Genomic DNA, 27,084 nt, shown 5'->3' on the forward strand with positions numbered 1-27,084 from the left:
ACATTCGCTATAATATTTGCATTGACAATCGGCTTTTAATATGAATATGCAACATGCTTATTCTCGCATATTTTATTTATTGAAAGTCTGGCTTTTTCACGCAAAGAGCATATACTACTCAGCTTGGAAAACCTACGCCGTTCAAGCTTTCTTTAATTGCGGTTTATCTTTTGAATTACTACAAAATATTTAGCTTCCAAATAGCTGATATAAAGAGGGATCCGTTTCGAGATTGCCTACTTTTTTAAAGGAAAAGCGCAGATACTTCAATTTTATGTGGAAAACTTTATTACTACTCGAAAGAACATTCTTTGGCATTTATTTTCTGAAAATTATTTCTTTCAAATATTGGACGCGGCTACGTCTTTCAATTTCAATTTTCGAAGACTCGTTCGATCATTTACCGACTGTTAACTGGCGAATGTTACGCCTGATGGTTTGGTCCAAGTCTTAAATTGAAGCGAGATGGTCAGCATACAATTCAGACCTTACATATCCCCACAGAAAAGAGTCTAAGAGTGTGATGTCATACTATCTTGGTAGCCAATCAACGGGCCCAAAACGTGAAATTATCTGCACACCGAAGTGTTCTCTCAATAAATCCATTGATTGATGCGTTGTATGGGAAATGAGGCCATCTTGTTGAAATCAAATGTCGCCGAGAACACGAGCATCTATCGGTTATTATGGTTATTATGGTGCGTTAATGATCGCCATTGACGTTCTCACCGGCATCATTTTTGAAAAAAATATGAGCAGATGATTCCATCAAACCACAAACCATAGCAGACCAATGTTTTTTCTTTAGGTAATGAGAGCTCTTGAATCTCTCCAGGTAGCCCTTCGTCTTAAATGTAACGATTTTTCTTCTTTACATACATAAGTCAGAAAAAGGTCTTACCGCTGAACAAAATTTGGCTCGAAAACGTCGGATCGTCTTGGAACTTTTGAAGAGCCAATAGATCCAAGCGATATCGCTTGGGAAGGTCGAGCGGCTTCAGTTTTTGCACAAGCTGCATTTTGTACGCTTTCAATATACGCTAAGTCCTTCCATACGTCAGTCCATGTTGCTACGAACGGCGCCAAATCGACTCTCCACGGTCTTCGGGTAACCTCTCGATCGTTCTATGAGAGGTCTAGATTTCTTAACTATTTAGGTTAATTTAATTTAAAAATGTTAGCTTAAAAAGATTTGGATATTTTGCATTTAACAATTAAGCATAAAATTAAATTCCCCCTCGGGGATTTGCTATCTTGACGTGATGAGGGGGCTCAGTAGATATAATGATCCAAAGAGCGATGCTGGCGGTAGCGTAGCTACCAGTAGGGCCACCCATGCCGGTAAGGTCGATGGTGAATATCGAAGCTTAAAGCAAATCCACAACATATCAGCGTCTGTTACTATAAGTACGGCTGAAAGCGGATGTCTGTACTTGTATCAAGCGGGTCGCTGTATAAATATGTAAGGACGGAAAACAGTAAACCCCTCAGAAGGCAAGGGGAAACCACTGACATATACTTCCCAGCATATCATATGACAATGATAGTACAACCAAAACAATGGCCCTCAGTCTCCGGCAAATCGAGGGTGCTAAGAATCCCCGGAGGTAAAACAAAACAAACTTTAAACATCAGAACATGGAACACGAGAAGTTTATACGAGCCTGGAAAACTAGCTAATACGATTTCAGAAATGGAAAATATAGACATCGATTTACTTGGCATAAGTGAAACATGGTGGCCAGATTGTGGAGAGTTTATTTCCCAAAATACAAAGTTCTTTTTCTCTGGCAACCAAACTAAAAATCTCCGCAATGGTGTAGGCATTATAGTTAAAGAAAACATTGCAAAATCTGTCATCGGATTCGTGCCGAAATCTGATAGATAAATGATGCTAAAGTTATTTGCAAAACCACTGAATATTAATGTTATTCAAGTCTATGCTAAAACGGCCGACAAAAGTGATGACGAAATAGAAACTTTCTATTCATTGATGAACTAGACGAACTTATGCGATTAACAAAACCATACGAAATAAATATAATTCAAGGCGATTTTAATGCAAAAGTTGAAAGAGAAAAAGTCGAAGGAGTTGCAGGCCAATACGGCTTAGGTGAAATGAGAGAGGAGATCGACTAATTCCATTTTGTCAAGAACACAAATTAATAATTTCGAACACATTATTTAGCCTGCCTCCCAGAAGACTTTATACATTGAAATCTCCATCGGACGCCTCTGATAATATCATCAGAAAACAAATAGATTTCATTCTGATAAATAATCGCTTCTCTTCTTCGGATCACAACTTGCTACTGGTAAAATTGCGTATTAGGCTAGCCGGAACTAAAAATAGTAAGCCTCAATTTAAGCTAAATGTTGATAAGTTGCGAGACGAAAGTGTGAAACGCCTATTTGAAAGTGAAATCAATGAAAAAATAAATGATATCCCATCAGGAAGTGCGGAAAGTATATGGAGCGACTTAAAAGAGATAATTTGTACTACAGCAAAAAACTCTCTTGGAATAAAAAAGAAAGAAAATAATAAAAATAAAAATAATTGGATGACAGATGACATATTAAAACTAATAAGTAAACGCCGGGAATATAAAAATAAAAACACTGACATGTATAGACAACTGAATAGGAAAATAAGGAAGATGATCTGTAATGCAAAAACAAACTGGATAAACAATGAATGCCAAGAAATTGAAAGACTACAATTTTTACATCACACCTTCCATTTACACAAAAAAATGAAAGAAGCCGCAGGTATTCATCGTAAAAATCCGCCCTCAATCCTCATAAATGAAAACAATGAGGTGGTATTTGATATAAATGAAAAGAAAAGTATATGGAAAAAATATATTGAAAACGTTTTTTCGGATGACAGTAGATTGAACCAGAATCTTTATCTTCATCACAGACCAACTGGCAATTATATTACGAAAGGCGAAATAGATAGAGCTATACAATCCATGAAAAATTACAAAGCAACAGGTCCGGATGAGGTTCCAGCTGAAATTTTAAAGTTAATAAATGACAAAAATATGACTCTCTTAGTAAAGTTTTTTAACCAAGTTTAGGACAGTGGTCAATATCCAAAAGACTGGTTAAAATCAACATTCATACCACTACCAAAGAAAAATAATGCGAAACAATGTAGTGAGTCTTACATGCTCTTAAGATATTTCTAAAAGTCATTCACGCCAGAATATATAAGAAATGTGAAGAGTCAATGGGTAAGACGCAATTTGGCTTCAGAGAAGGTCTTGGAACACGCGAGGCATTGTTCTGTATACAAGTCTTGGTTCAAAACTGTAAAGATGTCCAAAAATATGTATTTTTATGCTTTATTGATTATGAGAAAGCTTTCGACACCATTAAACACGATAAACTTATGGAAATTCTTCATTCTATGGGAATAGATGACAAAGAGATTCGTTGCATAAGAAATCTGTATTGGCAACAAACTGCCCATGTAAGCATCAATGGTGATATAACAGAAGAAATATCTATTTCACGAGGTGTAAGACAAAGATGCATTCTGTCACCCTTGTTATTTAACATATATTCGGAAGTAATATTTCAAGAATCGGTAACCAGTATTGATCAAGGTGTGAAAGTTAATGGTATTTTCATAAATAATATACGCTATGCAGATGACACTACACTTATAGCCGATAGCTTGATGGGATTACAAGAACTTGTAAACCGAGTTAACTTATGTAGTGACGAATACGGCCTACACATTAACATAAACAAGACGAAGTACATGATTATTAGTAGGAAAAACATATACAATGACATACACCTCATGATTAATAACAGTCCAATCGAAAGAGTTAAAAATTTCAAGTACCTTGGTTGTCAGATCAATGAAAATTGGGATTGTTCAAAAGAAATAAAATGTCGAATCGAATTTGCGCGAACAACTTTTCTCAAATACAAAAACATATTATGTAGCCATGATCTCAACATCACAACCAAAATACGTTTTTTAAAATGTTATGTTTGGTCAGTGCTTCTCTATGCGATGGAAGCATGGACTCTAAAAATCACAGATATGAACAAGCTAGAGTCCTTCGAGCTATGGCTTATTAGAAGAATCCTAAGAATCCCATGGACAGATCGAGTTACAAACAGTGAAGTTTTGAGAAGAGTGAACCGCAATAGAGAGTTGTTAAGGACTATAAAACAAAGAAAAGCAGCCTACTTAGGACATATTATGAGGCACTCTAAGTATGAGCTCCTACAAATAATTATCCAAGGAAAAATTGAAGGAAAACGGGGTATTGGCCGTAAACAACTTTCGTGGCTTCGAAACATTCGACAATGGACAGGAATCCAGAACATTTGCAACCTTATAGATGTGGCGAGAGATAGAGAAAAATATGCTGCGATAATTCTAAATCTGTGATATTTTTTTTTTAATTTTTTTTTTCTTTCAATATACAATATATAGTATATATTTAACATGTAAACAATACATTATTATATTAATATTAAGCTTATTAATATTGTACATATTATTAAATGTTATATGATCACCAATATTCGAATACGAATTGGCAAATAAAGAAGAAGAAGAATTAAGTATATATAAAGAAATGTAAATGCACTCGCTACGGCCGAATATACGATGGAAATCCACGGCGAGCTTGCGAGACAGTATCCTGATTCGTATTATGTTGATTGTAGCGCGCAGGATGGACCCGATCGACGTAGAGTAGAAGGGGGTCGACGCGCCGTAGTGTATATGTTAACGTGCGAGTTGTGTAGAACGAATGTGTCTTCTATCTCGTGGTCCGTGCTTTTTGTTTGTATAGGTATGGTGAGTTGTTTTGTGTTATGCTGTCATCGGCTGTGGTGTATTGAGCTGTGTTTAGCAAGGGTGCGCCAGTTTTTCACGGGTAGAGTGGGTGGATGCTTTACTCATTCAACATTCCTGGTCCCCTAGGCGAATATTTTGCCTAGTATTATGTATAAGCTGATACACGTAAATCGGCTCACTGTTGGGGGAGTAGCCGAGGGCGCAGAATATAAGCTGTAACAAGCGATTTTGGTTTTAATATAAATCTGTATTTTATGTAAGTAGTAGTGCTTAAGGTAGTAATTTCCTTTTGCGTGTTTTAACGACTTATTATTATCGTAAAAAACTGTTTGCTTTTATTTATTTTGTTGGTGGTTATTAACAATTTCTTATTTTATCGATTTGGTGCACCGGTTTTTTATTATATACCTTTTCTCTACTATCGGCCTATAACGGGGCATCTTGATAGGCAAAAATTTATGGCATACTAACTGTCAAATCCATTGCTATTGCCATTGCTAAATGTGTATGAGGGCATTTGTTATCATAATAATAATCATTTGCTCTTGAAAAATTTATTTTATCATTTGCGAAATACCGTTGGGTAGGTAGGTTCAAGCTGATGTACCGCATGTTTTGAGCTCTTGAACTGTATAAATCTTTTATGTCGAAAATAAGAAAAGGAGAAATATCCTTTTTTACAAATGCATTTCTGGGAAAAATAAAAATTCATGTATTTGGACTACTGTAAAATAATTTTGACCTTACTTTTATATATCAATTAAATTAATAAATTTAAAATGAGCAATGCTATTTTGATTTATGCTTGTATAAATTTATTAAATTTAAGACTTCGATCATTGCCAACCCATTTTGCATAATTTTTCTGTAAATTGACAATATTAAACTAAATATTAATTTTTTGGAAAAATGTTATTTTTAAAATGTACTTTATTTTTATAATACGAGTATAACACAACCGTCTTAATACTCGCTCTACTAAATTCAATATTACCGAAATGAAGGTGCCGTCGGTATATGTGTAAATGGGATATGTTGCCTCTTCGAAATTTTCATAGAAATGAAAACTGCGCTGTCAAACTGTTGAAATGACAGCTTACTGCTTTCAATATATGGCATACTAATTAGTATTCCTATATTGCTTTCCAAAAGCAAAAGGGAGTCTCGACAGGCAATAGACACGGCAATAAAGTTAGTATAACATAAATTTTATCCTATCGAGATGCCCCGTAACGAAGAAGTAGCTATGTTAACTTCTAGAGATGGACCACCAAGACGACTCAAACGCCTCAAACCAGGAATAATGGGATGCCCAACTCCTCTCTCACTGGAAGTGAGAGAACAATTGCTAAACGTCAAAACCACCTAAACTTTGACAGTTGACTGGATTGGGGAGGTTTTGACGTTTAGCAATTGGAAACGAGCGATGGCCAGATTGAAATCTTACCAAAAAAATATGTAAACGGAGGAATTTGTTGCCGCTGCTCAAGATCGCTATTAAAAATTTAAAACAATGAAAATCAAAGAAAATGCGAATTTTAAATATATTTCAAGAAACGTTTTGTAATTTGATGCATAATAGAAATCATTTTCTATTACAAATGATTAAAAACATTCATTAATTGACAACTAACAGGCTTAATTCACCTTATTAAGTATTGAAAGATCGAAAGTCAGTTGTTTTAATATATCATAAAATCATAAAAAAGGATTTAAGTGGTTTCGCCATATATTAAAAGTCCAATATATAATAATTTGCAATCGTAATAAACGTTGCGCGTTTTAATTTAAATGCCCAAAAATTCTTATTTTGTTCGATGTGGCCACAATGGAAAATGTTATAAAAAACGCTTATTTTGAGGCGCTCTCACGCTGGAATAAGTTGGGCATCCCATTATTCCTGCCTCAAACCCAGCGATCTTTCAAACTAGCCAATACTCTCATAGTAATTTTGTAATTATATGTTTAAATCATATTCAAGTTGCTTGTTTATCCTTTCTTTTATTTGAACTAGTTGCAATGTATAAACAAAAAACTGTACTCGATGGAATTTCCATTATATATATAACATATGCATTAATATTTGAAATAGAACAGAAGTGCATGACTAAATCAGTGTTTAGGGGATGATATACAAACCGAACGCTGTCGATCATGTCAATCAACGAAATATGAGTACGAATCATTACGGATATCTGCTAATGCGAACGTTCATAAACAAATCATGTATAAGCTACAACTGATCGCTAGTGATTCAAAGTTGTTCTCTATCGCTGATTTGAATTCAAACGGTTCGATTCGTGGACATGAATGGGACTGACAGAATCAGACAGAGTAACGGCTCAATACTCGATTATGAACAAAAATTTATTACTCGCTGCAGTTCTCTGATGGGTATGGTCGAATAGAGGAGCTTGTCCTGATCAATATTGCAATACTTTAGCTAGTGTTAAATAAATATAATTGAACAATAAGTTTAATATGGATATAAAACTGTTTCACGCTATACAATGTCAAAAAATTTGTTCAAACGAATTAGTGAACTGTTCTTCTTTATTGGCGTAGAGACCGCTTACGCGATTATAGCGGAGTTAACAATAGCGCGCCAGTCGTTTCTTCTTTTCGCTACGTGGCACCAATTGGATATTCCAAGCGAAGCCAAGTCCTTCTCCACTTGGTCTTTTCAACGGAGTGGAGGTCATCCTCTTCTTCTGCTTCCCCCGGCGGGGACTGCGTCGAATACTTTCAGAGCTGGAGTGTTTTCGTCCAATCGGACAACATGACCTAGCCAGCGTAGCCGCTGTCTTTTAATTCGCTAAACTATGTCATTGTCGTCGTATATCTCGTACAGCTCATCGTTCCATCGAATGCGATATTCGCCGTGGCCAACGCGCAAAGGACCATAAATCTTTCGCAGAACTTTTCTCTCGAAAACTCGCAACGTCGACTCATCAGTTGTTGACATCGTCCAAGCCTCTGCACCATATAGCAGGACGGGAATTATGAGTGACTTATAGAGTTTTGTTTTTGTTCGTCGAGAGAGGACTTTGCATCTCAATTGCCTACTCAGTCCGAAGTAGCGCCTGTTGGCAAGAGTTATCCTGCGTTGGATTTCTAGGCTGACATTGTTGGTGGTGTTTACGCTGGTTCCAAGATAGACGAAATTATCTACAACTTCAAAGTTATGACTGTCAACAGTGACGTGGGAGCCAAGTCGGGAGTGCGACGACTGTTTGTTTGATGACAGAAGATATTTCGTCTTGCCATCGTTCACTGCCAGATCCATTTCCTGTGCTTCCTTGTCCAGTCTGGAGAAAGCAGAACTAACGGCGCGGGTGTTGAGGCCGATGATACCAATATCATCGCACACGCCAGCAGCTGTACACTCTTATAAAAGATTGTACCTGCTCGATAAAGTTCTGCAGCTCGAATTATTTTCCTTAGCAGCAGGTTGAAGAAGTCGCACGATAGTCGCCACTCTCGTTCCACTCATCCTTGCTACCAAGGGTAACCTTGAACTTCTTCGCGAAGTTAACCCTTTTGGTAATGCCGTCTCTTGGGAGAAGGGTCAATGGTATAGTGCCACTTATCTCTTTCACCCTCTGGGGCGAGATTACAATACCTTTGCCACACTCCTCTGCGGTCATTTGCAGAAGTGTGTGTGCTTGGTTACCTGACCGATCACTAAATGAAGCGGTGGGAGATTAAGCATGACTTGAAGTGCTGCCGTCGGACAAGTGCGCATTGCACTCGACATGCCGACACTAGCTAGTCGTTGCAGCTTCGATAGTTGGAGCTCTACCGAAGTGTGCGAAACTTTTGAGGAATTGCCCACCGCCCCATACGTGATTATCGGTCGCACAATCATGCTGTACAACCACCAAACAATCCGTGGCTTGCAGCGCCAAGATTTTCCCGCCAGGCCGATTGCACACCATTAGTGCTTTTATCACCTTACCAAGGTCAACATGCTGCTTTCACCGCAAAGTGGAATTCAGCGCGAGACCAAGATATTATATGGTCGTCTTAGAGGGGTTGATGTTCAACTCAAACTCAGATTTAAACCTCTTTGTAGTATGTCGCAGAGAGCGACCTCCAATTTAGCTCTGGCTATAATAACAATGTCGTCCGCGTACTCTTGGCAGAGGACCCCATTGTCAGTTATCAATCCACGACAAGACTCCGCAGCAGGGAGGATAGCACGCCTCCCTGTGGGCAGCCCCTTGTTGTGTCAAGACGAATCCTCTTATTGTGGTTTCAGCAAATCTGGTGATGGCAGTGAACACACAACACCAGGAGAAGGAGAACCCGATTCCCCAATCGATGACGATGGAGCAGACGTTCCATTACCCGACCATGAAGAAGTTCGAATAGCAATTGCGCGCCTCAAGAACAACAAAGCGGCAGAGGCCGACGGACTACCGGCCGAGCTATTCAAACACGGCGGCGAAGAACTAATAGGGAGCATGCATCAGCTTCTTTGTAAAATATGGTCGGACGAGAGCATGCCCAACGATTGGAATTTAAGTGTGCTATGCCCAATCCATAAAAAAGGTGACCCCACAATCTGCACCAACTACCGTGGGATTAGCCTCCTCAACATCGCATATAAGGTTCTGTCGAGCGTATTGTGTGAAAGATTAAAGCCCACCGTCAACAAACTGATTGGACCTTATCAGTGTGGCTTTAGACCTGGAATATCAACAACCGACCAGATATTCACCATGCGCCAAATCTTGGAAAAGACCCGTGAAAGGAGAATCGACACACACCACCTCTTCGTCGATTTCAAAGCTGCTTTCGACAGCACGAAAAGGAGCTGCCTTTATGCCGCGATGTCTGAATTTGGTATCTGAATTTGGTAAACTGACGTTGAGCAACACCAAAAGCTCCGTCAGGATCGGGAAGGACCTCTCCGAGCCGTTCGATACCAAACGAGGTTTCAGACAAGGCGACTCCCTATCGTGCGACTTCTTCAACCTGCTTCTGGAGAAAATAGTACGAGCTGCAGAACTAAACAGAGAAGGTACCATCTTCTATAAGAGTGTACAGCTGCTGGCGTATGCCGACGATATTGATATCATCGGCCTTAACACCCGCGCCGTTAGTTCTGCTTTCTCCAGACTGGACAAAGAAGCAAAACAAATGGGTCTAGCAGTGAACGAAGGCAAGACGAAATATCTCCTGTCATCAAACAAACAGTCGTCGCATTCGCGACTTGGCTCTCACGTCACTGTTGACAGTCATAACTTTGAAGTTGTAGATAATTTCGTCTATTTAGGAACCAGTATTAACACCACCAACAATATCAGCCTGGAAATCCAACGCAGGATTGCTCTTGCCAACAGGTGCTACTTCGGACTGAGTAGGCAATTGAAAAGTAAAGTCCTCTCTCGACGAACAAAAGCTTAACTCTATAAGTCGCTCATAATTCCCGTCCTGCTATATGGTGCAGAGGCTTGGGCGATGACAGCAACCGATGAGTCGACGTTACGAGTTTTCGAGAGAAAAATTCTGCGAAAGATTTAAGGACCTGGCTTCGCTTGGAATATCCAATTGGCGCCACGCAGCGAAAAGAAGAAACGACTGGCGCGCTGTTGTTAACTCGGCCATAATCGCGTAAGCGGTGTTTACGCCAATTAAGAAGAAGAAGAAGATGAAAATTGAGATTATAGGAATTGCGCGCGGCATTTAGAATGTTTACGCGACGATAGCAATCCATTTTCTTTGAGCGAGAATACCTTTGTGTAAAATTTAATTTTTAATTTAAACTCTTGAAATTTGCCGTCGCTTAATTGATGAACTGGCCCCACACGATAATCAGAAATCGTCACTACCTTTAACTGTAAGGATTCTAGCAGCTTTGAACTTCATACCAGAAATGTGTAGGTAACAACGTCAACTTGCCCATGAGTCAGTCGTCCCTTTCGAGAAGTGTGCGGGTCAGAAATAAGGAGATGTCCAACTCCTCTCTCACTGGAAGTGAGAGAACAATTGCTAAACGTCAAAACCTCCTGAGCTTTGACAGTTGATCGAGTTCAGGAGGTTTTGACGTTTAGCAATTGGAAACGGGCGATGGCCAGATTGAAATCTTACCAAAAAAATATTTAAACGGAGGGATTTGTTGCATCGTTCAAAACCACTTATAAAAAATGTTAAACATTGAAAATTAAATAAATTTGTGAAATTTAAAGGTATTTGATGAAACGTTTTGTAATTTGAAGCATCATAGTTTTATTTTCAATGGAAAATGATTAAAAGCATTTAAAGATTGAGAACTAGCAAGCTTAAATCCTTTCATTGGGTGTTGAAAGGACAAAAGTTAGTTGTTCTAAAATTCTTTTAAAAGATTTAAATAGCTTCTCCATACAATAAATAATCATTATTTAGTAATTTTTATTCATACTAAATGTTGGGTGTCGGGCTGATAAATTCCCAAAAATTGTTATTTTGTTCAACCTGGCCATAATGGAAAATGTTATAAAAAATGCTAATTTTGAAGCGCTCTCACACTGGAATAAGTTGAACATCCTTTTATTCCTGGTGCGGCCTGTAGCAAAACTTATTGTGAAGGTGAAGGGGGAAGAAATAAAGTTTCCCAATTCAACAGAGGAAGAAACTTTTATAAAAACGGGGCAAGTATTATTGTAATGCAAATAATGATATACTAATTTAAGCTAATTTATTTGAAATATATTCCAGATTTTTTAGAAAATTTGGAATAAAAAGTACCATAGGAACTGCACGCATATTGCTATCAATATAATATGAATAGAAATCAGCTGTTTCTATTTACATTACTTTGTTCACCAAACGTATAGGGAAAAGCTTTGCGAATTGAAGCTTTTACTTTTATCAAGATTGACATAGAATACCAAAATATTTCTCGCTTGATAAATATTTGAGTTAATTTTCAATATTTTATTAATTTGTCAAGTGCAGAGAATAGGGGTGATACGGTCATAATACATATGTATACAATTTTTGAATGATAAAAGATACGATTTATTTATTTATTTATTTTTTAGCCCTTTCCGACCGTGTACGCACAATTGTGCGTGTGCGTTTAAATTTTATTATCTCCTTCAATATCTGCCCTATTATAATGAGACCTGACCTGTTTGCTTAATAAAAAACAGAACGGACCGTTTTCGGGGTCCGTTAGTTTTGGTGAATTTTGCTATTTTAATATTGCATTTCAATCATTTGCAAAAATGAGTCGGAGGAGTAAGTATGATAAATTATTTGACTTGTTTAAAAAGTGAAAATCATTATCAAAAATGTGTAATCTCAATCAAAACAGAACAAGTTTTAATTAAAAAGTGGCATTCAGTATTTATTTTGTAACTTCAAGTGTTTTTTAGACTGTTTTGTTTCAAGTGATACAATTGTGCGAGTCAGGACTTATTTAACGAAATATGAATATGATCTCTTTTTCATTTAGAGCAATTCACTGAAGACGAAATACTTAGTGCACTATTGGAGTCGGATTTAGAGGATTTTAGTAGCGATGACGGGCTTGTGGATGCGACTTGGGAACTACCTTCTGTGGGAGATGAAACTTTAGACGATCAAAGTGACGAAGATGATCACGAAATTAACGCTACGGAGACACCACAAAATGTCACTGAAAACGCCAATCGCCGTGATATTTGGAGGAAAAGACCTTTTGATATACAATTGGAAGAGAGTGTTTCTCAATCTGCGGAAATTAACGTAACTTTGGAGTCTCCTAAACATTATTTCTCTGCTTATTTCAATGACGATTTTTTAAAAAGAGTAGTGGAGTACACAAACAGGTACCATATGCTTACGAAAGGAAAACCACTGGCGGCTACAATCGGAGAAATAAAGAATTTCTTTGGTATAATTGTTGCAATGGGTTGCATACGTTACCCAAGATTGCGCATGTACTGGGAAAAAAAACAAGACTTCCTATTGTAGCTGATACAATGAGTGGCGATCGTTTCCTTCTTTTGCGCATGTGTCTCCATGTGGTGGACGCCAATGAAGTAACAGAAGAAGAGAAACAATCCAATGTCTTTTGGAAAATAAAACCTTTGATTGAAGTTATTAGATCAGCTTGTCGAAGCCTTTCCAGAAAGCCAGGCGATAATTGTTCTATAGACGAACAAATGATACCATTCACTGGCCGTTGTCCTGTTCGACAAAGTCTCCCTTACAAACCAAGAGGAGTGGGATTGAAGAATGAAGTCTTAACAACATCTGAAGGTCTGGTGCTTGATTTTGAAATCTATCAAGGAATACGAACTTGGGTCTAGGACCAGCCTTCGTTTTGCGTTTGGTTGAAACACTGCCAGAAGTTTCAAAAGTTTTTTTCGATCGCTACTTTACGACAATACCGCTTCTTCAGACACTTTTAAGTCGTGGTATTTACGCCACTGGGACAATAATGAGAAACAGAATAAAAAATATCATTCACCAATGAAAAACAAATGAAAAGGGGCGATATGGAAGAATTTTGTCATAGCGAAGACAATATTGTCGTGGCGCAGTGGAAAGATTCTAAAGCGGTAATCCTGGCATCATCAGCTTATGGTTGTGGACCGGTTTCCAATGTTAAACGCTGGGAAAAAAAAGAAAAAAGGTATGTTGAAGTTCCAGCCCCAAGGATAGTAAGAGAATACAACAAATCGATGGAAGGCGTGGATATTTGTGATCAGTTAATGGAGGCATATCCCTCATTTTTCAAGACGCGGAAATGGACTTTGAAAGTTTTCATACTCTTCATTGATCTTGTTTGCTGTAACGCTTGGCTACAATATAGAGATCATAGCAAAATAAACTCGAAATCTCGGGCAGATTCTCATGACCTGCTAAGTTTTAAATTAGCTTTAGCTGAACAACTGATCGCTATTGAGAAAAGGACACATGCTGAGTATGAATCCGACACCGAGGAAGAAGAAACTCAAGGTTTTGCAAAAAGATATCGTTCATCTTCCCAGCCATGCAACGATAAGAAGCTTGATCGGTTCAACCACTAGCCAATTGAGCATGATTTGTCATCCGCATGATGCTGTAGGCTTGTTGGTTGTAGATCTCGGACACGCACATTTTGTTCCAAATGTCAAATTTATTTATGTTTAAATAAAAGACAAAATTGTTTTATGAAATATCATACAGAAAAATAATAAATATAATAAATAAAATTGAATTAAAGAACATTTCGAGTTATGTATGCACATTTTTTTATTTGAAATCAGACCAAAATGCAACAATTGTGCGTATCCTAGAAATAAAGGATAAACTGAAAATTTCAAAAAACAAACGTATTGGTTATTATCTACAATGGCCAAAGTAATAGGACCTAAAAGAGAAACAAATTTTATTAAGTAGATTTGCTATAGGCCGGAAAGGGATAAACAGAAAGAAAATTCTGGATGTCCAGTCAGATTTAGCAGAAAAAGTGTTGTCCACATCCAACACTATTTCAGGAAAGGCATTAAAGAAAGCAAAAATTGAAGAAAACATTAAAATTCTTGAAAAGTACCAAAAAGAATTCGATACCAACCACGAAAAGCTAGTGGCAGATGGCATAGGAGAAGAAGATTACTTCAAGAAGAATGTATACAATAACACTATGATTAAAATCAAAGAGGCAATCAATGCATTAAAGATGAGCATTTTAAAAGATAAGACTCTAGTCGAACTTGATCAGCAAATTGAAACAGTTCAAATACGATGCACTAATCCAGATCTAAAGACTTTCATATTCATGAGGAAAATTGAAAACCTCAGAAGAAAAATGGAGGATCTAAGATTGGAATTAATGATTGACAACGATCAAATAAAAAGCTTAGGCTGTTTATTCAATGACATCCAAAATCCAAAAAACAAATTAGATTTTAATGTTGAAATTGAAGACATATTCGAAAAAATATGTGACCAATATTACGAAGAGCTTCAGAATTTAAAAAGGAAATTAAAAAAAAAGAGCCTCAAATTTCTTATCGCCCTAATTTGGATTTGGAAAAATTAAAAATTCCAATATTCTATGGCGATATTAAAGAATGGGCAAATTTTTATGGTATGATATTGGTAGAAATGGTACACAATAACCAGCAGTTGCCGAGCGCAGAGAAAATGATGCGTCTTCGTCTCTTCTTAAAAGGCGAAGCTGCGCGATTAATTCAGCACCTACAAATTTCAACAAGAAATTATGAAGCTGCTTGGAGTCTGCTAAAACAAAGGTATGACAACCAAAGAATTCTGTTCACAACACAGTGGGATAGAATAATGGATCAACCAAATATAAGTAAATAGTGACAATGCTGAAAGCGTGAGACAACTATTAGATACAACAAATGAGTGTCTTAACGCTATAGAGTCACTGGGAATAAGCATTGAACAAGCTGATCCATTTATTGCGCGTGTAATTGTCCGGAAGTTAGACAAAGAAGGACTGAAATTATATGAGCAAACAGTTAAAAAGACGAGAGAAATTCAACAATTATCGGACATCAGAGATTTTTTGGATCAACATTTTCAAACATTGAAAGCAGTGGCTGATAAAGAACATCTTAGTAAAAATCGTAAACAACATATGTTCAAGGTCAATAATACCTTCAATAATACAAACAGCCAATCAAGCAGATGTGTTCCTACTGTAAAATTGTAGGTCACACTTTACAACAATGCAGAAGATTCAAAAGCATAACCACTGATGATAGGCGTAAATATGTAAGGGACAACAAAATCTGCTACAGGTGCCTAAATCATAATTGGGGAGAAATTTGCAAAAGCAACATCAAGTGTACGAAATGTTCTCGAAATCATCATGACACCTTACATGTAGAATCCGAAGAGAGCAAAAAAGTTATGTCCACAACAAATAGCTCAAAAGCAGTTATACTAGCTACAGCTCAAATGAGAGCAAAGACAGCAAGTGGAAAATATATGTATATTGCTACGCGCATTTATAGATCAAGGATCACAAATAACCACAATATCCGAAGAAGCAGCACAGATATTAAAACTGCCGAGGATGAAAACAAAAACAAAACTATATGGTTTAATTGACGCTGTAGTTGGTGAATCAAAAGCTACAATTCAGGTTGAAATTAAACCAAGATTTTTAAGTAACTACAAAGAAAAGGTAAATGCCGTAGTTTTACCAGTTCTAACCAGTGCACAACCGGATATCTCATTTAATTACAACTTTAAAATTTGGGAAAATTATACTCTTACTGATCCGTTATTCAACAAATCAGACAGAATTGATATGATAATTGGAGGAGATATATTCAGCAGTATAATTGAAAACGGAATTAAAAAAGATCACGGTGTTCTTGGTCAAGCGACGAAATTCGGCTGGATATTATCTGGCATAGTTAAAGCAAAAGTTTCTGGCAAAATAACGACAGCGGTAACTAATGTGGAACGATTTTGGGAAATCGAAGACATATCAACTGATGATGATATACAAGAAGATGACACCACCTTGAAGCAGTATGAAGAAACTACCAAAAGAGATGCAGATTTCATATTTATTGTGGAAATTCCATTCAAAAAAGATAAAGAATTAGGAGAATCGCGTGAGAAAGCAGTAGCGCGTCTAATATCAATGAAAAACAAATTCAAGAGCAACAGTTAACTCAAAGAAGAATACAGCAAATTCATCAAAGAATATATAGACCTTGGCCATATGAGAAAAGTTGACGACAAACAAAGACGTAAATATTATTTACCTCATCAAGCTGTTCGAGAAAATAATATAACAACAAAACTTCGAGTGGTATTTGATGCATCAGCAACAACATCAAATGGTAGAAGTCTTAATGATATCATGTGTACTGGACCCAAATTACAAAGAGACATATTCGATATCTTACTTAAATGGAGGCTTTGGGAAGTTGTCATCACCGCTGATGTTGAAAAAATGTTCAGGCAAATCAAAATAGCCAAAAAGGATCAGGAATATCACAGGATTTTATGGCGTGAAAGTAATATGCAAAAAATAGGTGAATATGAGTTAACAACAGTAACATACGGGACCGCATCTGCGCCATATCTAGCAGTGCGCACATTATTTGAAATCGCTAATAAGTGTCCAATTGAAAAGTTACAAAAAATAATTAAAGAGGACTTCTACATGGATGATCTTATGACCGGTGCAAATTCAGTAGAAGAATGTGAATATATACAACGAAACATCAGCAATCATCTTCAGGAATTTGGATTTCATCTAAGGAAGTGGTTACCAAATCAAACCAGCATTACTAATAACATATCTAATACTGCAGACAATGAAGTCATACAAATAAAGGAAAATGAAGCTGTAAAAACACTTGGACTGCACTGGGATCCACAGCAAGATCAATTCCAGTTTAAAATTAATTTAAAAAATTCAAAAACTATTACAAAAAGGAGTGTTCTTTCTCAGCTTGCATAAATATTTGACCCACTGGGTTGGTTTTCTTCCATAATTATAATTGCAAAGTTATACATTCAAAAACTTTGGACACTGCAATCAAGCTGGGATAATCAACTATCAGAAGATATACAGAAGGAATGGATGCAATTCATAGAGAAATTGCATTTAATAGAAAACGTACGGATTCCACGATGGATAGGAAATTGTATGGACTCTCAAATTCAAATGTATGGTTTCTGCGATGCTTCAGAAAGAGCTTATGCCGCAGTTATATACATAAAAAAGGGTAACAATGTTAAACTTTTAACAGCAAAAACAAAAGTAAAAACACTCAAAAACCGAAAAACAATTCCGAAATTAGAACTCTGGGCAGCACACTTGTTAGCTAAACTGATAAGTAAAGTGATAAAAACAATTAGCTTATGTCAAGCAATCTATGCATGGAGTGATTCAAGTATAACTCTAAGCTGGATTGAAAATTCAAAAAATAAAGACAAATTTATAAGAAATCGAATTGAAGACATCAAAATGCTTACTTCTAAAGTGAAGTGGAAACATGTAAGCTCGAAAGACAACCCAGCAGACGTTGCATCAAGAGGTATTTCTGTGGAGAAAATATCAAATCTAGACATTTGGTGGTATGGACCAAAGTGGCTGAAATTATCTGAAAGTCAATGGCCAGAAGTCAAAACAAACAACTCAGAAAGAATATAGTCACATATTGACATATACTCCCTAGAAAAAATAAACAATATTCATTTCAAGATAGACTTCATATATGAACTCTATCTTGAAACGAATCAAGTTTGGTTACACATTTTTGCTGACCAAGCAAATTCCTCATGCATGCAAATATATGTACATATGTATGTGTTTTATATGTAACAAGATAAGTGCCTGCGCGCACATAAAATTAGTACGTAAGCTAGACTGAAATAAATAAAGCAAACTTAGTCTAAGATTGGAGCTGAGCAAAGAAGTTCGGTGTATTTATTTCCAACCTTAGCACCAAAATTAAGATTGGAGCAGAGCAAAGAAGCTCAGTGTATTTATTTCCAATCTTAGCACCAAAACTATATTGTTAACATCAAAGGATCAGAACGAATTTATGGATAATTTAATTAGCAAATATTCTAGTTGGTTGAAACTAGAAAGGGTTATGGCATATATACTACGATTTGGGAAAAATAAAGAAATTATCAAACCGTAAACTTATCTGCAGAGGAACTCCAATCAGCTAGAAACGTAATCATTCGACAAACTCAGAAACAAATATTTAAAGATGAAATAAATAAGTTAATGACTGAAAAACACATAAGCAATACGAGTCAAATCGTCAACCTCAATCCATTTTTAGATAAAAATGGCATTATGAGAGTTGGAGAACGAATAACAAACGCAGGATTACCGTATTGCAAAAAACGTCCTATAATTCTTTCCAAATCCTATTTCAGTTCGTTGATAATTACAGATGCTCACCATTTCACTCTACATGGTGGAAACAGATTAACAGAAGCAATAATATGGAGACAATACTGGATCATAGGGTTGAAAAATGCAATCAAAAGTTGTATACGAAAATGTTGCAAATGCATAAGATACAACCAAGTCACAGCAAAACAAATGATGGGCAATTTACCAGAATTCAGAGTGTCACCATCAAGTTCTTTTACCTGCGCCGGAGTTGACTATGCTGGACCTTTTCAGATGAGATGTTCTAAAGGCCGTGGGCAAAAATCATTGAAAGGATATGTAGCAGTTTTTGTATGTCTTTCAACAAAAGCAATACATCTAGAAGCTGTAAGGGATTTATCGACTGAAGCTTTTCTAGCAGCGTTAAGACGATTTTTTTGCCAGAAAAGGAAAAAGTCTTCACATATACTCCGATAATGGAACAAATTTTGTTGGAGCCAGCAGATATATTGATAAGGAGTTCAAACATGCAGTAAAAAATAACAATGAAATATCATCAATTTTAGCGAATGAACAAATATCTTGGCATTTTTCTCCCCCGGCAGGCCCACATTTTGGAGGAATGTGAGAAGCAGGAGTAACGGGAATGAAATACCACTTAAAAAGAGCAGTTGGAGACACTAAGCTAACTTTTGAAAAAATGTCAACAGTTTTAGCACAAATAGAAGCTTCGTTAAATTCGCGTCCATTATATGCTATAAACGATGATAATGGAATAGATGCGTTAACACCAGGACACTTTTTAATAGGAAAACCTATATTATCAATTCCCTCTTCGGGTGCGGATGTAAACATTTCCTCGTTAAACAAATGGAAATTAATACAAAAAATTCACCGAGATTTTTGGAATCGGTGCAAAGATAAGTATTTACATACATTTCAACAAAGGAATAAGTGGAAAATTCCAGCGAATAATATAAAAGAATGAGATATTGTCATTATAAAAGATGGAAATACACAGCCTACAAAATGGCCTCTTGGAAAAGTTATAGAAACGCATGCAGGAAATGATGGACGTGTTCGAGTTGTGACGTTAAAGCTTGCCAACAACACATTGAAAAGACCAATCCACAAATTATGTCCACTTATAAAACAAGCAGACAATAATGAAGAAAGAAATGGCGTAAAAACTACTGCAATCACAACCAAACCTATGAAGAAGCAACCTATAAGTATTTTTGCGCACTTGATCTTAGCGTTCCTTTACATGGCAACAAGTACTCTTGGTATGAACATACACATTCCTCAAGAAAGAAGTGCAACAGTGAGCAAACTTCCTGAAAATACTACAATTTATCTGGACTCACTGGGAAAAATGGATGTAATCACATCTACCTGGGATTTGCTTAGATATTATGATCTTAATGCATATTTCGAACAATATAACATGTTGCCAAATTGCATTCAAAGAATAAAAAATCATTGCCAACTATTATCCCAGTTTGAAGAGGCATGTAATGTCATATCATTATCACTAGGCAAATCATAATTTGATTGCATACAATAAAAGGCAAAAAAGAGTTCCATTAGAATGGGTAGGTTCAATTTACAACATGCTGTTTGGGTTAATGGATACAGATGATCAAGAAGTAATAGAAAGTAATTTTAAAACGTTACTTTCTATTCAATATCAGATCAAGAACAGACTAAAATCTCATATATAGTATTTAATAAACTCTACAGCCAACATTATAAATAAAAATTTGAATGAAGTCAATTCGCAGTTCTTTAAAATCTAAACACAAATAAACAAATATCAATCCGAAATTATAAAAGACATAAATCGTGATAAAATGGCGATTCAATTTCAAATAATAGTTACTCAAATTACCATATTATTGAGTGAATGTGAAAAAATACAAAATGCAGTAATAGAATTGCTGATAGATTTAAACCAAGGAAGAATAAATCCAACACTTTTGACTCCAACACAATTACAAACAGAACTGATGTTCATAAAGGACAAACTGCCAGCAAAGTTGTTAATACCTGGACAACAAACCAACACGCAACTAAGAGATGTATACAATTTGATGAAAACACGAGGATTAATTGTAGACGATAAATTAGTCATAAAGGCAGAACTACTTTTAATTCAAAGTGAATCATCGGAAATATACAAATTAATAGTAATTCCACATGAATATAATGGAACAATATTAAAAACAAAACTAAGAAACGAATTTTTAGTTTACAACTTTAGGCTTAACTCATATTTTTTGATGTCACAAGCAGAATTAAATAAAGTACAAAAAGCCTCAACAACCATTTAATATGCAAAGGAAAATCTCCGTGGCAACCTGCTTTAGATCAAACATGCGAACTTTCAGCGTGGTTAAAAAGCGGACACACCAACTGTAAATATAAGGAAGTGACTAAATCAATATTTTGGTCAGAACTCTTTGATGAAAATATTTGGATCTTTAAAGTGTTCAAAAATTCTACGATCCATCTAGACTGTCAAAAGGGTAAAACGTAGATATTGGATATTCCGGCCCAAGGAATTCTTTCAATCAAAGCTGGCTGTACTGCAAGATATGAAAGTATCACCTTAATCGGCATGCAAATATTAAAAATGCAGAGCGACATCAAACCGACGTTGGACCCGATCGTGACAACTATAAAGGAAATAGCGGAGGATCATATAACTGCTCTTCAAATAAGTAGAATAGACGACAACGATCAACAGAGAAAGCTACGAGAAGAAATTGACAAGATCAGCAACAACGAATTTAAATTAAGTGAGTTAAATTTAAGAAACCATAGCGGACATGTATCTTTAGTGTTAGTAGTAATTGTAATATTATGCCTTAAATACAGTCCACTAATTTTCAATAATAATTTCTTTCCCTCGGCAATATGTTCAAATATCATTGAACATGCTCATTTATATGCAAAGCCGAAATTATACTAAATATAAATATCTATTTATATATTAATACATACATACATACATAATGCATTTACATGCAATGCAGCAAAATAAAAGAAAAAATATGTAATAAGAATACAATACAGAAAAACAACTCTTATGGTGGTTTTTGTATCCGTATTCTTCATCAAAAATGTCAAGTGCCTTGGACACACACACACATGTATTAAAATGTATCAAAAATAACCCCATGTCAAGCAGCGATAAACAATATGCTGCAATACATATAAACATACACACATACATATATATTTAGTTATTTAAGATAGTTTTAAAATTTGTATATAAGCGAGAAAAATACTAAATAAAAATCTGATTTGAAAGACAATCTCAACGGAAAAGATTATTTTTAATTACATATTTTACTTCCCCCCACCAGTGGTAAGGGGTAAAAGAAAACTTAAAACTAAAAATTTCAAATAAAGGAGCCGTTAGCTATCACTTCTTGCCCCCCCACCCGAGGTAAGGAATAAGTGACGCAGAACTGCATTAACCTTTATTAACAGTTTGCTTTCGTAGAAATTAGAGTAATTTTTCGATGATTTTTATATTTTTTCTACAATTTCACTATAGATTATAATTAGAAAACTTTTTTTTAGATACAAGAGGCGTTTTTAATCAAGATGTATGATAAAAAATAATATATAAATGTAAAATAACAAGAAATCACTGTCTAAAAGTGAATATTTTTTGTATTTATTTTATGCTCATATGAGCTCTCCCGTATTACACCCCAAATATAGATACTTACCGATGTAGATCAGCCCAAAGCAAACTTAAAGGACTAAAGATTAATATTTAAGTGTTTGTCAATGTCTAGAATCAGAATTCAAGCATGAGAACAGAAACCCCAAACAATATATTTTTTTGTTGACCGGTGTTATGAATCTCTACCTGTATCTGTTTATTAAGTGTTGGTACTCTTCAAATTGAATTTGATGCATTGGAGGACCAAACACAAAGGTAAGTGAGAGTGGACTTTTAACTCCGTAAATAGTCCCTGTTGTAGCAAGAAACTTATCTGTTGCTAGTTCTTCTTCCTCAAAATGTTTAAACGAATTTTTAATTAATATTGCGTCTTCCGCCACGGGCGCAATTGATATGATAAATTGTATGGTAATTTGCGTAGTTTTTAATTTTAAAATAGGTTTGTGACGTAAAATGTGTGTACGATATCATACATAGGTCAACATTTTCCGAGTTCTGTACAATTTCGATTTCATTCTTTAATTTGATTAACCCATTTGAGCACCACAGAAGAGTTTTTATAGATTTAGACATCTTTGGTAATAAAAAGATATTTTGCAAGCTTGCATAAGCGATTGTAAGGAAGTGTTGAATTCGTCTTGTTTATTAAGTTTCTGTAAGATCTGTGATTAAATGCTGTTATTGGATATATTATCATTATTATTTGCTTTTAGAACATGAGCAAAAGTAAATTTTTTTGATCTTTCAGCTGTAATTTTAGGATCTTCTTGTTGTTGATGTTCATTATTTTTTGGTTTAAAGTCTAAAGAACCTTCTACTTTTTGGGTTAGACCATCACCTTTTTTGTGGCCAATTGTGTTAGCTCGTATTTTCTGTAATTCTTTGGCAACAAGGCACCCTCTATAGTTGGCTGGATGCGCTTCGCCACAGTTACAGCATTTAGGCTGCTGTTTTTCTGGTTTCGAACATTCAGATGTCTTATGCTTACCGGCGCAATTAACGCATCTTCGTTGTTTGCCACAAAATTTTTGTGTGTGGCCAAATGACTGGCAATGTTTGCATTGTGGTATCATCTTAAGCAGTTTTACCGGTTCAATAGAAACAATTGAGTTCAATATAGTTTTGGTTTCGTAAATGTTTTTTATGTTCTCCATGGGATCGAATGTTACCAAAAACATGTCGAGGGGAGTTTAATTTTCCATTGAAGACGATTGGCAGCACTCAGTGCATTTAATCCTTGCCCTTTTAAGTCATTATTAATCGATTTCAGATCATAGGAATTGTGCAAATTTTTTAAAATAACTCTAATTGGCCGCGTTTGCTTATTCTTAAAGCTTTACCTAGATATATTTCTACATGAAAGTGCTTTTGATATGCATCTGTAGTCCTCTATGGAGAAAGTATTTACTTTATATATTCAATTATTTAAAAGTTTAATGGTAAAATTGTTTTTTGCTTCTGATTTTGAAATAGCATATAGTTGCTGATAATTACTGCCGTTGGCATCTCCAGACACGATAATTGGTTGAGGCCGCGAACTATTTTTTGGGGTAAGCGGTTTTGATATGGCGTTATCTGCTTTTCCTGATGATCAGGAGAATACTCCGCTTTTCGTTTTTTTGCTGGTCTTTTTTTAGAATCCATTCCGTTTCTCTAGCTAGTTCTTCCTCATACGTTGAGAATTCAACCTTATTTTTCAAATTCGAAATCCTTTACATCAATGGACTTAAGCTTTATATTTTCGGCTTTTAAAGTATTTACTAGCCACAATCCGCATCAAAGCGAGGTTCTTCAACATATCGCTGATCTGCGCCCACGCTCCGACGGATGAGAAGGACGATGTGACCAAAGATGCCTTTTATGAGTGCTTGGAACGCACTTATGAGAGATGCCCCCGCCACGATGTCAAAATCGTGCTTGGCGACTTCAACGCCAGGGTGGGCAAAGAAGGTATCTTTGGCACTACGGTCGGTAAATTCAGCCTCCACGAGGAAACATCCCCCAAATGGGTTGAGGCTGATCGACTTCGCCGGGGCCCGAAATATGGTTATCTGTAGTACTAGATTCCAGCACAAAAAAATTCATCAAGCTACCTGGCTGTCTCCGGATCGAAAAACTACCAACCAGATCGATCATGTTGTGATAGACGGAAGACACGTCTCCAGTGTTTTAGATGTGCGTGCGCTCCGAGGTCCTAACATCGACTCGGACCACTATCTTGTTGCAGCCAAGATTCGCACCCGCCTCTGTGCAGCAAAAACGCACGCCAACAAACACAAGGAAGGTTCGACGTCGAAAAGCTGCAATCACAACAGACTGCCGAACGATTTTCTACTCGGCTTGCACTCCTGCTCTCTGAGAGCACTCATCAACAACTTGGTATAAGGGAACTGTGGGACGGCATTTCAAACTCCTTACGTACAGCTGCATCCGAAACCCTTGGTTTTCGGAAAGTGCAAAAGAACAACTGGTACGATGAGGAGTGCCGCGCCGCAGCGGACAGAAAACAGGCTGCCTACCTCGCAACGTTACGATCGACCACAACACGTGCGGGATGGGATAGATACCGAGAATTGAAGAGGGAAGCGAGACGCATCTGCAGACAGAAAAAGAAAGAGGCCGAAATGCGTGAGTATGAAGAGCTTGATAAGCTGGCCGATAGGGGTAATGCTCGAAAATTCTACGAAAAAATGCGGCGGCTTACAGAAGGTTTCAAGACCGGAGCATACTCTTGTAGAATCCCCAAAGGTGATCTAGTCACTGATGCCCAGAGTATACTTAAATTATGGAGAGAACACTTCTCCAGCCTGCTGAATGGCAGTGAACGCACAACACCAGGAGAAGGAGAACCCGATTCCCCAATCGATGACGATGGAGCAGACGTACCATTACCCGACCATGAAGAAGTTCGAATAGCAATTGCCCGCCTGAAGAACAACAAAGCGGCAGGGGCCGACGGATTGCCGGCCGAGCTGTTCAAACACGGCGGCGAAGAACTGATAAGGAGCATGCATCAGCTTCTTTGTAAAATATGGTCGGACGAAAGCATGCCCAACGATTAGAATTAAAGTGTGCTATGCCCAATCCATAAAAAAGGAGACCCCACAATCTGCGCCAACTACCGTGGGATTAGCCTCCTCAACATCGCATATAAGGTTCTATCGAGCGTATTGTGTGAAAGAATAAAGCCCACCGTCAACAAACTGATTGGACCTTATCAGTGTGGCTTCAGACCTGGAAAATCAACAACCGACCAGATATTCATCATGCGCCAAATCTTGGAAAAGACCCGTGAAAGGAAAATCGACACACACCACCTCTTCGTCGATTTCAAAGCTGCTTTCGACAACACGAAAAGGAGCTGCCTTTATGCCGCGATGTCTGAATTTGGTATCCGCGCAAAACTAATACGGCTGTGTAAACTGACGTTGAGCAACACCAAAAGCTCCGTCAGGATCGGGAAGGACCTCTCCGAGCCGTTCGATACCAAACGAGGTTTCAGACAAGGCGACTCCCTATCGTGCGACTTCTTCAACCTGCTTCTGGAGAAAATAGTACGAGCTGCAGAACTAAACAGAGAAGGTACCATCTTCTATAAGAGTGTACAGCTGCTGGCGTATGCCGACGATATTGATATCATCGGCCTCAACACCCGCGCCGTTAGGTCTGCTTTCTTTAGGCTGGACAAGGAAGCACAGAAAATGGGTCTGGTAGTGAACGAGGGCAAAACGAAATATCTCCTGTCATCAAACAAACAGTCGTCGCACTCGCGACTGGGCTCTCACGTCACTGTTGACAGTCATAACTTTGAAGTCGTAGATAATTTCGTCTATCTTGGAACCAGCGTAAACACCACCAACAATGTCAGCCTAGAAATCCAACGCAGGATAACTCTTGCCAACAGGTGCTACTTCGGACTGAGTAGGCAATTGAAAAGTAAAGTCCTCTCTCGACGAACAAAAGCCAAACTCTATAAGTCGCTCATAATTCCCGTCCTGCTATATGGTGCAGAGGCTTGGACGTTGTCAACAACTGATGAGTCGACGTTGCGAGTTTTCGAGAGAAAAGTTCTGCGAAAGATTTATGGTCCTTTGCGCGTTGGCCACGGCGAATATCGCATTCGATGGAACGATGAGCTGTACGAGATATACGACGACATTGACTTAGTTCAGCGAATTAAAAGACAGCGGCTACGCTGGCTAGGTCATGTTGTCCGAATGGACGAAAACACTCCAGCTCTGAAAGTATTCGACGCTGTACCCGCCGGGGGAAGCAGAGGAAGAGGAAGACCTCCACTCCGTTGGAAGGACCAAGTGGAGAAGGACCTGGCTACGCTTGGAATATCCAATTGGCGCCACTTAGCGAAAAGGAGAAACGACTGGCGCGCTGTTGTTAACTCGGCTATAATCGCGTAAGCGGTGTCTACGCCAATTAAGAAGAAGAAGAGAGTTTTTTACACCTATGTTCCATTTCCTCTAGCTTTTTTGTTAGTTTTTCGATTGTGACATCTACATATCGTCACCTGAAATTCAAAATAACGTATCATCAAAAATTTCGAAATTGAGTGTCTTATTGATTATGATTCACTACTTCAAATTACAAACATAATATTACATATGTCCAACATTTTCAGGTTCTGCGCCCAGATATGAACCAGTTTTAACCAATATTAAAAATTTGTTTCACTCATGTTCCATTTTATGTCGTGTTTAATTCATGCCACTGTAAATTTCCGAAAATGTTGTT

This window comes from Bactrocera tryoni, chromosome 3, assembly GCF_016617805.1.
Source record: "Bactrocera tryoni isolate S06 chromosome 3, CSIRO_BtryS06_freeze2, whole genome shotgun sequence".
Lineage (NCBI taxonomy): Eukaryota > Metazoa > Arthropoda > Insecta > Diptera > Tephritidae > Bactrocera > Bactrocera tryoni.